The sequence below is a fragment of the Sceloporus occidentalis genome, unplaced genomic scaffold, assembly GCF_023333645.1.
Source record: "Sceloporus occidentalis isolate IW3139 unplaced genomic scaffold, rSceOcc1.0.p SCAF_7, whole genome shotgun sequence".
Lineage (NCBI taxonomy): Eukaryota > Metazoa > Chordata > Lepidosauria > Squamata > Phrynosomatidae > Sceloporus > Sceloporus occidentalis.
This window is the reverse complement of record NW_028316987.1, coordinates 78,048,143-78,060,943: the sequence shown is the minus strand read 5'-3', so window position 1 is coordinate 78,060,943 and position 12,801 is coordinate 78,048,143. Positions and strand designations below refer to the sequence as shown.

Sequence of the window (12,801 nt, the reverse complement as noted above, 5' to 3'; positions counted from 1 at the left end):
GTTGGTGGCTCACTTTTTTGTGTGAGGTAGTAGCATGGGGGAGAGTCAGCATGCAGTAGTTGTTTGAGCATAAGACTAGGACTCTGGAGATCAGAGTTTGATTCCCTGCTTGGTCATGGAAACCTACTGGGTGGCCATAGGCAAATCACATACTCAGGCCCAGGAAACACTGACCCATTATAAACGGGCACCCTAGGATGGACTCAGTCCGTGCTAGGGTTAGAAAGGGGCGTCTCTTCCAGACGCCCCTAACCCTAGCACGGACTGAGTCCGTCACAAATGGCAGCGGCCGTTCCACATGCCGCGAGTGCACGACTAGCGCCTCGCGGAGTCTCTTCCGGGGAGCAAGAAGGAGCGCGATTTTCGCGCTCCTTCTTGGCAGCGTCCGGGAACCACGGCATTTGGCTGCTGCGGTTCACGGACACTGCAACCGGTGGCGGCGCGAGATGGCCCCTTCTGGGCCGTCTGTAATGCGCCACTGTGATAGGTTTGCCATAAGTCAGAAACAGCGAAGACATACAACAACAAAATGACAGGGAGGTTGTTTTTGTCAAGCTTGAATGAATCGCTGCCATGAAGCTGTTGTCATGAATATGTCTGCTAAACATCCAAACCCAGTATCACAGAGGATCAGAGTTTATGTGTAGAAAACTCCCAGTGTACTTAATCTGGATGCTTACTTACTTTACAAGTTTTGAAAAGTTACTTTGGCTTACAAATCCAAAATGCTGTATTTTGGGGATTCTCGAAGTTGTACAGTAGTTTAAAACCCCAGCTTTTTCAAGTTGTGAACCAAGTCCTAGTCATTAAGACTGCAAACACTGGGAAATTGCACATGAAGCTGTGAAATATCTCTAGATATTTTGAACCTCTTGCTGTTGATGTGTGCCTTCATGTCATTTCCGACTTATGGCGACACTATCATGGGAATTTTTAGATTTTCTTCAGTGCCAATTTTCCACTGCTATCCTCTGAGGCCGAGAGAGTTTGACTTACCCAAGGTCACATTGAGATTCAAAACCTGGTCTTGAATCCTAGCTCAGCCATGTAAACCCAGTGTGTGACCTTGGGCAAGTCACACTTTCTCAGCCTCAGAGGATAGCAATGGCAAACTTCCTCGAAAGAAACTTGCCAAGAAACCTCCATGCAACTCATCTAATCCCTCACAATTGGGAGTTGTAGGCCAAAATCATCTAGAGTGTCACAGCTGCCCATGCATAGTTTTTCTAAATTATGTTACCAACATACATACTATTGTGCATATGATTACAATCACTGCTTTGCTCCATTTCATACTCCTGGCCTTTGAGATTCCCATCAGCCTACACAGTCTTCTAGCTAGATATGACAGACTGCATCCAGGCTGCTGATGACTGATTTACCCTTTTCTTTGTAGCTGGAACAAGCAAGCAAACTAACTTCCCCCAGGATCCTACTAAACTGTGAGTCTTTGAAACAATGCACAATAGCAAGCAAGATAACCTTTTCCACTGAAGGGGTGGAAAACAACATCTGTTAAAATCCAAACCCATGGCTTGGCTTAAGACACCCAAAGGATTTTGGAGGTGCAGTTAGGAAAAGAAAAGTTAGAACACAACAATTATTGCAGGTCATCTCATAGCACCCCCATCAAACACACACACAACCAGCTCAACATTAATTAATTGGGGTGGACTCCAGCCAGATCTGTTAACACAGGAGATGTGAACAACATTTCCTAGTGAGTGGGTCAATTCTCCACATGACTTTAGTAATCATCACCTTGAATATATTTATACTTTGGCCAAAAGGAAGCTTGCATTTGTGCAGGTGGTCGTTTTCAGCAATCCAAAAATATATATAATAATATTAATACAGCGAGCTTGCCACAACTAAGAAGAATCTGGAAAAGATTGCTTGCTTTCTCCTCTGTAGAACAAAAAGTTCTTTGTTTCCACCCCCTTGTGTTTCTTAGATCATCAGAGTAGGGTCTAATTATGTATCTGTAAAACAATTTACCACTGTAATCTTTCCAAACTTAAGATAAGGATGGCAATCCTCCAATCCCTTCAGCTCCATTAGCTATTCCGAACTAGGAAGTTAGAGGAAGGTTGTCAAAGAGATCCAGATACAACTTGTATAGTTCTTTCAGAACTATAGAGTTATCTCTTCCCTTTTCCTCCCTCGCACACTTTTAGTAGTATTAGGTCAGAGAAAGACAATTTGCACATCTAAAGGCCCTTTCACACTACACAGTTATAGCACTAGGATTCCCCTATAACTGCTATAGCAACATCCTAAAGAATCCTAGGAATTGTAGTTTGGGGAGGCACTAGAGCTCTCTGGCTGAGAATTTTAAGTACTGCTCCCTAAACTGCACATTCCAGGATTCCATAAGGCATATAAAAGGGAATCATAACACTATAATTGTGTAGTGTGAAAGGGCCTTAAGAGTTAAGATCTCATTCCCAGCTATTTCTCAGTCAATTTATCACAGAGTATCTCACAGACCATGCAAAGAGCAAAGAGCACTTATTTCCTACTCCTGATTCTGCTGTTTATAATGGAAAATGTCCATGATTGCATCTACACTGTAAAATTAATGCCCCTTGACACCACTTTAATTGCCCTGGCTCAATGCTACAGAATTCTGGGATGTGTGGTTTTGTGAGATATTCTTTGTCAAAGAACTCTGGTGCCACAAGAAACTACAATTACGCACAATGATGCAATCACCAAAGTGTGACCATCAATCTTAATTCTTGAGAAGTTACTACCTTGCTAAAGAGTACTCCAAACATGTACTTAGATAAAGGGTGAGCTAACTGCTGCTTGAGGGTGTTTTTGCAGCTCCACTCCACAAATATTTGTGGCAAAAAAAAAAGGGTACCGTAATTTTTCTATTGGGCTCAAGTTGCCAAATTCAGGCCATTTTGAAGGGGGGCAAGCAGAGTTCCTTTTCTTCAAAACCAGAAGCCTCCCCTTATGCTCAAAAATGGTCTGAATTGATTGATCACATTTGGGGGACAAATCTTTGGCCCTTGGAGAACTTTGCACGGGCTTGTGGGTAAGCCCATCATGGGATATTCAAGAAAAAGCAGAATCAGTTCTCCAGGGATTGTACCAAATAAGAACAAACAAACACAACAATCACCTCACTGTGGAAGGGGGCGTTCCCGCTCGCTTATACACCGGTTTACAAAGCGAATCCAGGGTGTAACGTTCTCACTCAATCCTGAATTAACTCTAGAACAGTTCTAGATTTACCCTCTATCGTTCCCACAGTGATTCGAATTTGATTCGAATCCAAACATTTAAACTGGATCAGAAGCCTATAAACCGGCGCAAAAAATAGTAGGTTTTACCCCGGGTTATCCCTTGTACCGATATAAGAATCACTGTATTTAAATGGGAACGTTTCGGCGTCTGATTTGGGTACCACAGGATGGGAGGAGCGGAGCGCGATGGGCTGGCTCGGGGGAGTCACCCTTTCTTTGTCCCCATCTGTTGTCGCCGCCACCATCTTTCCCTCCCTTGCCGACTTAGATACGATCAGCGCTAATAACAAAAGTAAGAGAGACCGGAAATTACAGGACTCTTAAGAGCTTAGGCGCTTAAGAGCTTAGGCGCTTAAACTCTGAAGAGCTTAAGTGCCTCCTCATTGGCTCTTTTTTTAAAAAAACCGCGAAATTTAATATGAATTAAAAACGTCCCCGTAGTGGGAACGCAGGTACAGGCTACACTGATGCAAGCTACTCCGAAGTATTGTGACGTCATGATGACGTCGCTTTGATTGACATGACATTCACAGCCGAAACAAGTGAATGTGAACGAAAATGTAACAAAATCGGTTTAAATATACATCAATTCATCCATGAATGGGAACGATACTGTGTCAATTACAGCAAAACAAAATAAAATGTTACGTAAATGGAAACGATACAAATAAAGCTATTTGAAAAGCGGGATAACACTCGTTGTATTTTGAGTCGTATTAAAACAAATCGCTGTATTTAAAATCGTTTTAAACCGCAAGTGGAAACGCCCCCAAAAGCTAGTATATAAAGAAGAAATACCAGAGCCAAGAGAACCAGCACAACATAGACATCTGAGCATTGGACTACTAGGACTTTGGGAGACTGGGATTTAATTCCCCATTTGGGGATGCAAATCCTTTGGGAGGCTGTAACCAAAATTCTCGCTTTCTCAGTCTCAGTGGAAGGCAAAGGCAAACCCCCTCTGAACACATCTTGCCAAGAAAACCAGATGAAGAGTTCATCTTAGGGCAACTATAATTGGAAAATGACCCAAGGGCACACAACAAATTTGCATGCCAGGATTTGTAAATCTGCAGATTTCCAAATTTAAAAATTGTTGTTGCTGTATGCCTTCAAGTCATTTCCAACTTATGACGACCCTGAGGTAAACCTATCGTGGGGTTTTCATGGCAAGATTTGTCCAAAGGAGATTTGCCTTTGCTTTCATCTGAGGTAGAGAAAATGTGACAGGTCACCCAGTGAGTTTCCATGGCTGAGCAGGGATGCAAACCCAGATCTTCAGAATTATAGTCCAGCATGCAAACCACTACATCGCTCTGGCTCTCTCAAATTTAAAACTGCTCCTACTATTTTTCTCAGTTGTTGATATAGATGAGTCTCAAATTAGAATGAGTGTGGTGCCAGCCACCCAAAGTGGACAGAAAATCATGTTTGCAAGTTGTGATTTCTGAGATTTTGGAGGAAAGAGGACTAAAGCAAATCTGGAATTTTTGGAGGTTTCCAGGAGCAATGACTGACCTTTGGGGATATTTTGTTTTAAACCCCCCCCCTCCAAAAAAAAACCATGGGAAGATGCAATAGGGAATCCAGGAAAACCTGTGGGGCTGCAAAAATGGCTTTGGGGGTTGCATGCACTCCACAGTCCACAACTGCCCACCCCAGTCTAGGGCTGCTGCCAAATTGCAGAAATAAAGCAGATTGACACCCCTTAACTACCATGACTCACTGCTATGGAATTCTGGGAACTGTAGTGTGTTGTGGCACCAGACGTCTAGTGTCAAACTGGATAACCTCTGCAGTGCAGATGCAGCCTTCCTCTTCCATAAAGCTCTCTGGATGACCTTTTATGTAATCCTTCCCCACAGGGTCGTTGTAACTGAGGATAACACAGGGCGAAGAAGAGGGACTGTCACGGAGGTACCCCCGAGCTCCTTAGAGAAAGGGTGAAGAAATATATCAACCAAAATTCTATTCTCAAATCCAAAAATATGTCATCTTCTCCCAAATACTCACATAGGCCTTCTTGCACTCAAGAGGATGAAAGGATAAGCATGCTTCTTTAAAAAAACAAGAAAGATCCAAAAGTATCTGCAAAGACAGCCCTCCCTTCATCTAACTCAACCATTCCCAAACATTGGTCCTCCAGATGTTTTGGACTTCAGCTCCCAGAATTCCTGACTGTTGGCCAAGATAGCTGGGGCTTCTGGGACTGGAAGTCCAAAACACCTGGAGGACCAAAGTTTGGGAATCACTGAAACTGCTGCTATGTTGGGATGGGTGTGTGAAGGAAGGGCACTCTGCACATGCTCCAAATAGATGCTTTGGTGTGTGGTCTGGCTTGAGGATCCTCTTTGTTGATATCAATAACTATGCTGTCCAGTATTATTTTGCTGGATAATGGCTTTTAAAAAACCAGTTCTATGAACTCCTCATGGAGAATGCTATCTGTTTGATCCCCCTGTAAAGAAAGGTGTTCAGGGCAAACCTGGGCAACAATTGTGGGGGACCCATTTTCCATCCCTCCTTCCCCACTCCAGGCAGTCAACCAGTAGTCAGAGCAACAGGACAGCAACCACAACTTCTGGACAAAACGCAGGCCTATGACTAACATCTTCATGCTCCTTTTTTCCTTTCCTGTATGATTTTAAACATCTTTGCCTGCTGAAGAAGCCAGTGGAGCTTCAAAGGTTTGCAACCTACTGTATATACTCATATATAAGTCTAGAAATATTAGTCAAAACTTGACCTTAGTTGACTTATCCACTGGTCAATGTACACTCATCCCTCCACATCTGCAGCTTTGACTTTTGCGGATTTGATTATTCACGGATTTTATTAATGTCTTCTCTCTAGGAGAGAGATCCTCCATCTAGGTCCTCCAGCACAACTCTATGGTCAACTTTAACCAAATGTTGCACTGAAGGACAAAGAGATTCCTAGAGAGAACACTTCACTGGGCATTTGTAGCTCCTCCAGTGCAATTTCTGTGGTCAGTGTCTGCCATATGTTGACCACAGAGTTGCACTGCAGGACCTAGAGATTCCTAGAGAAGTGTTCTCTTGGGTAATAGTGTTTTTGTTATTTGTGGTTTTTCCACATTCATGGGGGTCCTGTGCTCCTAACCCCAGCGAATGTGGAGGGACGAGTGTAAAGCACCATACTCTAACTTATACCAAAAAAAGGAACCAGCCTCTGATGAAAGGCAAGAGCTTAATCTGTCTTGGAAGCACTGATTCCCCTCTATTCTCTCATCCATCCAGCCTTTAGCGTGAGCACAAACAGTGATGTCTGCTTGAATTTTCTAAGTTGTTTGGCATTATTTCCCTTTGCTTCATTCTTTACATCCTTTTTTTTTTACATGTCCCTAAGGTTTACCCTAGACTTATCCACAGGTCATATCAAAAGTCATAATTTTGGCCCCAAAATATGTCCTCAACTTCTACATGAGGTCAATTTACAGTCAAGTATATACGGTATATATTGTACACTTTGGTTGGCCCCATAGAGGTATTGCCCAGAGGGATCCAAAACCACAATTCTACAGGAACACATCCCTTCCTGGCAGCAAACATGTGCCAGAACCCAAAAGAAAAGAAAAAGACACACAACCAGAGTGGCCAGGTGTCCTCACTGCAAAGGAGGACAAGGCACCGCACAATGTAGGACATCCCAGGAAAAAAATGTAGGGCATGGCCAAAGACAAGCGAGAACATTACTATATACGTAAATACATGCTTCTCGCCCATGCTGAAAATGGAGGATATTTTGAAACCCCAAAGTTGAAATGTGGGGCAATGTAGGACATCCCATAAAAAGTAGGACACTGCGAAAGGAAAGCTAGAACGTTAATATAAACATCAATTCACGCTTCTCGCCCGTGCTGAAAACGGAGGACATTTTGAAACCCCAAGGTTGAAATATAGAGCAATGTAGGACACCCCAGGAAAATGTAGGACACTACCAAAGAAAAGCTAGAAGATTAATATAAACATAAATCCAAATTTCAGTTTCAGCCTGTGCTGAAAATGGAGGACATGTTGGAAACCCCAAGGCTGAAATGCAGGACGTGTCCTGGAAAAGGAGGACGCCTGGGCACTCTGGGCACAATGCTTGCCCTCCAATGAGGCGCCAGGATGGGAGCCTCCTCTTGCTGGGGGCTTTGAAGGCATTCCCGGCCCTCTCACAAAAGGTTTTCTGGGCCAGATTTGTTCAGAGGAGGGTCGGGGCGTTTGCCTCCCTCTGAGGCTGAGAGAGTGAGACCCCCCAGTGGGTTCCCATTCCAGGACAAGGGATTCCAACCCTGATCTCCAGAGTCCCAGGCTCCACATGCTACACCACTTCGCTGCCTGATCTGCAGAGGAAGGAAACCAAAAGCATCCCCAAGGGAGGCTTGCCCTCTGAGAGGCCCACTTACCCACTGGATCGGACCCCATGGTTGCCCTGGACCAGGCTGGCAAGAAGAAGCCTCTCTGCTGAGCATGCCTGGGGGGAAAGGAGGAGGAAGAGGCGAGGACTAGGATGCTGCGCCCCTGCCTTGCCTTGCCTTGCCTTGCCTTGCCTCTCCAGCGCGACCGATTGGTTTGGAACAAGGCAGCTGGCAGCTTGCTCCCTCTTGCAAAGTTTCCAAAGCCTCCTCCTCTTTTCCTCCCTTCTCCTCCTGGAGCACCTTGGAGCTTGCCTTGCCTTCCCTTCGCCGCCTCCTTTCAAGAGGAACCAAAGCTCCCTGGAGGCTGCAGCTCACTCTACTGGAGAATTCCCCAGCCATCATGGTGCCCTTTTCCAGAGTGAACCAAAAACTCCTCTGAAAGCATCCTTCTTGATCCACAATTGCAAAGACAGAGAGAGAGAGAGAGAGGCAGGCCACAACCAAGATCTTAGAAACCTTTTAATGCCTTTTAAGCATTTTAATCCTTTTAAACTTGATTTTAGCATTGAAGTTGTTTTAATTATTGTAGTAATTGAATTCTATTTTAATATATTATTTCTGAGTCTTTTTAACTGTATGACATTTTTTAATGTTGGAAGCCACCCTGAGTCCCAGCTTCGGGAGAAGGGCAGGATATAAATATAATGATGATAACAACAATTTGGGTTATGGTTATAGTTCGTTCAGATGGGTTTTGTAGTTCCCTGTGTGTAGCCAGCTGACTAATTTTTTAAAAAATTCATGTGTGATGAAGATGATTATTATTATTATTATTATGAAGTCAAAGGCTTTCATGGCTGGCTTCCATAGTCTTTTGTGGGTTTTTCTCTGAAAGTGCCAGCCACAGATGCTGCCAAAACATCAGAAACAAACTCTTCTAGAACATAGCTACATAGCCTGAAAAACCCACAACAATAATAGTAATAATAATAATAATAATAATAACTAATATCCCATCCTTTCCCCAAAACTGGGACTCAGAGCGGCTTGCAATTTAAAAAAAATAACAGTGCAATTTAAAAACTTAGAAAAGTGATCCATTCAAAGAGAATTACAATATTACAACAGATTGCATTTTCAAAGAATAAAATACAGTTTAAATAAGAGAAAAGTATTTAAAACACTTTAAAACCACACAACACCCCCAGGCCGTTCTTTAAAACACTTTCTGCTTATGTGTCTTCACAGCAACAGCATGGTTTCCTTTCCTTTTTATTAAAATAATGTTTAATTGATAATTCAGTGTCACTGTTTTGTGCTTTCATGTCACTTCCAATTTAGGGGAACTCTAAGGCAAACCAATGATGGGGATTTCTTGGCAAGATTTATTCAGAGGGAATTGTGCCTTTGCTTTGTTCTGAGGCTGAGAGAGTGCAACTCGCTCAATGTCACCCAGTGGGTTTCGTGGCCAAACTGGGAATCGAACCCTGGACTCCAGAGTTGTAGTCCAACGCTTAAACCGTTAGGGGAGGAGGGAAAAGGCATTTTTAAAAACCTGCACAGAACATCTAATTGCTACAATACAGCAGTGGGCTGGATGTACCCATACATACAGGAATACATGATACAACAGAGTTTGATAGCGTGGTTTTTGAAAAAATCAGCAGAGGAAGTTTTTCCCAGGTTGGTGATGCTAAAGCACTATTCATCTGTAATCGCCATAAACCAAGATTCTGTTAAAGGCATAGTTACAGATACTACATGGCAACCCTACTCATCCAATTGGGGACTCTAATCGGGCCAGAAACAATGATGGGGGGAAAGAAAAATATACATATATACCTGTCTATGTGAACAAGTGTGTGATTTAGAAACCAAAACGAAACAGCACTTCTCTCACGTTTGTTCAGTATCCCAGAAGGATGAAGTTAATCATTAAAAATAAATACCATATTTGTTGGGGTGATTACCAAGCAGAACTTGACAGTATAAAATAAGCCAAATGCTTCAGTTTCTGCTTTCTTCTGTTGCCAAAGATAAAACTAAGCTTCATCCAAGGCGGCAGTTTAGAACACCCTTTTTTCAGCATTCTTCACTGGAGGATGGTATTATGTATACTGTATATGCTCTAGGCACTTAAACCACAGTCAGTCCTCCACATTTGCCACCTTCACTCCCTTCTGGGAGAAAGGCAAAATACAAATGAAATATATAAATACATTTGCAGCTTTTACTTTTGCAGCTTTGATGAATATGTTCTCTAGAAGTCTCTAGCTCCTTCAGTGAAACTCTACCAGAGGATGGCCATACAGTTGTGCTAGAGAACCTAGAGATTCCTAGAGAAAACACTTCTCTAGGCATTTCTAGGTCCTCCAGCATGATTCTATGGTCAGCTTCTGGTGAATGCTGACTACAGAGTTGCGCTAAAGGACCTAGAGATTCCTAGAGAGGTGTTCTCTCAGATAAAAAAAGTGGTTTTTCCACTTTCGTGGGGATCCTGCACCCTTAACCCCAAAATGTGGAGGGCCTGTTGTATTGTCTTTTGCTAGCCTGTGGTGAATATGGATTTTAACACCAAATTTCATATTTTGAGAGAGATGCAGAAAGCAACATCTCTATGAATTTTGATATTTAAAAAAAATAGAGAAATTTCTCAGGTGAGCCACCTCTAGATCTTTGACTTTAAGAACTGCATGGGTGTGGGCAGCTTCTCTCATCATTGCATCTATACAGACTTGCTTGTTGCTTTTCTGCCTCTCATCTGATACCAAATGCTGGAGACTTTCTGTGCATTAAAACTTAGCCACCAACCATAGGGCATGTGAAACAAAGTTCATAACAAATTTGGAAAATTCTGTCAAGAAGGAACAACCGCTGAAATGTCATGGATGTTAAGGATATCACCCCACTTATAAGGAATAATAAGACACATTGAACAGAGTGGAATTGCATCAGATTGTGCTGTAAAAGAATTTTGATGAGATTTGGGGGGATGGGATTCCCATGAGATTCTTGCTGATTTTTGGAAGAGACATGCTCAAACTGTATACAGAAAAGAGGTGTTGGTAGTGTACCATTGATGATTCTCATAACTGCTTGGAATAATCACCCATTATACCAGTGCTTCAGATGTTACGTTTTGCCTCATATATCCTAGAATATAATACTAGCAGGGGTATTTGGGAAGTTATAGTCTAAGAAAGTAACTTTTTCAAGTTGTGAGTTTTCCACACAACACTGAATCTTGGAATTTTAAAGTTGGAAGGGAAGTTGATGATCATATAGCCCATCACTGAAGCAGTTTGTTCTACTGTCAAACAGCTCTTTCTATCCGGGCAGGCGGTGGGAAACCTTTGGGTAGCAACATGTCAATATAGTGTGGCCTAAATTCCATCTCTAAGTGTGTGTGTGTGTGTGTGTGTGTGTGTGTTCACCTGCAGTTGCTGGCTTATAATGACCCCTTGAATTTTGTAAGGTTTTCTTTGGCAAGGAACACTGAAAGGTGGTTTTGCCAGCTACTTCCTCTGAAATATAGCCTGTAACACCTTGTATTCATTGGTGCTCTCTCATTCAAGTACTGACCAGGGCTGACCTTGCTTTGCTTCCAAGATCAGACAGGATCTGGTGCCTTTAGGGTATAGAATAAATCAAATGAATTGGCCAGCTTTACATGCATGTTGATTCACCATCCAACAGTTAATTTAATGGGTCTATTCAAATCAGGTTTAACAAATAAGATTCAGGCCAAAAGCACCCAAGTTGATAAAAAGGTTTTGTCCTATCCAGAATGCAAAAGAGAGAGTTTGACCTCTAGATGAATTCTAGTGTGGGGGGTATTGCAATATGCTTAACTATTCCTGGAAACTTATCATGGACTGGCAACCAACAGCCCATGGACTGGCACTGGTCCATGGATCACCACTTTGGGTAGCAATGACATAACTTCCCAGCATAGCTTAGTTGACTAACAGATGTAGTGACAGAGAAAAACTTTATTTATAGCCATGCCAAAAGCCAGCATGGTGCAGTAGTGTGAGCATTGGACTACCACTCTGGCAACCAGAATTCAAAGACCTGCTTGGCCATGCAAAAGCACTGGGTGACCTTGGGTGAGTCACATAATCTCAGCTCTGGAAAACCCCTATGGTTATGATCACCATAAGGCAGAAATGACTGAAAGGGACACAACAACAACAAAAACAGTCAAGGCACAAGTAGGCTCGCCATAGAGTCAGAAACAACTGGACAGTACATAACAGCAACAGCAACAGCAACAACATCATCTTAGTCAAGCTACAGGAAATAGACCTGAACCTCTTACTGAAGTCTTGTTCAGCTGTTTTCTATTGGCATCTGTCTTTGAATATTTTTGTTCAAACATGACAGAGAGTCCTTGGAAAATGACATGTTCCCCTGCCCCACTCTTTTAAAAATGTATATTGTGATGCCATATTTGTGTCCATTTATTATTCTTTTACATAGAGACTGCCCAGTTTGTCCTGTTCGTCCTATGTACAGCAGAATGGCAAAAAAACAATCCAAAGTGGGCTATCCCTATATTGAAAAGATGATGCCTGACCATAGCTCTGGCAACCAATCAACAAAATATAATATTTTTGAGCATATAAGTAAAGTGTATCTCCAATTTACAGTAAATGAAGCGGAGAGACAGGTCCACCTGTGCTTCAGATAGCAAATGTAAGGAAAATAAAACTACTCTGAAAGATGCCTCTTTCCTGCCCTGTCAAAGGAATTATCACAACTGACTTCAAACTTGTAGAAGAGGCAGATACAATAATTATTGAAGAAATGAAATCTCTCTCAATTCCTATCTCAGCCTACTTCCAGCTGACTCAAAAGCTGCTATCGCTGTAAGGCAAGCTCAGAAGGTTATGACATTACTTTTGACTCACCATCTGTAACAGGGGTGGCAACCATGTGGTTCTCCAGATGTTGCTGGTCTGCATTTCCCATTAGCCATAACTAACATCAGAAATGATGCTAGCAGCTGAAGGACAGATGAAAACCCTCACAGAATTCTTGCTTTTATCATTTTATGATATAACCATTATATTCTATTTTTATTTGTATATCACCCTGGTTGCTTTTCAGCAGGAAGGTGAACTTTATAAATCCATTCATTAATGATTTGCACTATTATGTCCAGTGCTTTTACAT

At 42.4% G+C, this 12,801-nt stretch overlaps 1 protein-coding gene across 6 annotated transcripts in view; it reads right to left on the bottom strand.

Annotated features, from left to right (window-relative positions):
- LOC149310003 (junctional cadherin 5-associated protein-like) overlaps window positions 1-12,801 on the bottom strand; it is an 85,018-nt gene that overhangs the window by 28,979 nt on the left and 43,238 nt on the right. The window contains exon 1 of one of the 6 annotated variants that reach the window (XM_089533453.1): window positions 9,573-9,593. The exons of 3 other annotated variants lie outside the window; for them this stretch is intronic. The gene's annotated coding sequence lies outside the window, so the exon portion shown is untranslated. Of the gene's footprint in view, window positions 1-7,671; window positions 7,756-9,465; window positions 9,532-9,572; window positions 9,594-12,801 lie in introns of those variants that run through there. 2 more of the 6 variants (XM_089533449.1, XM_089533446.1) reach the window with 2 other exon arrangements.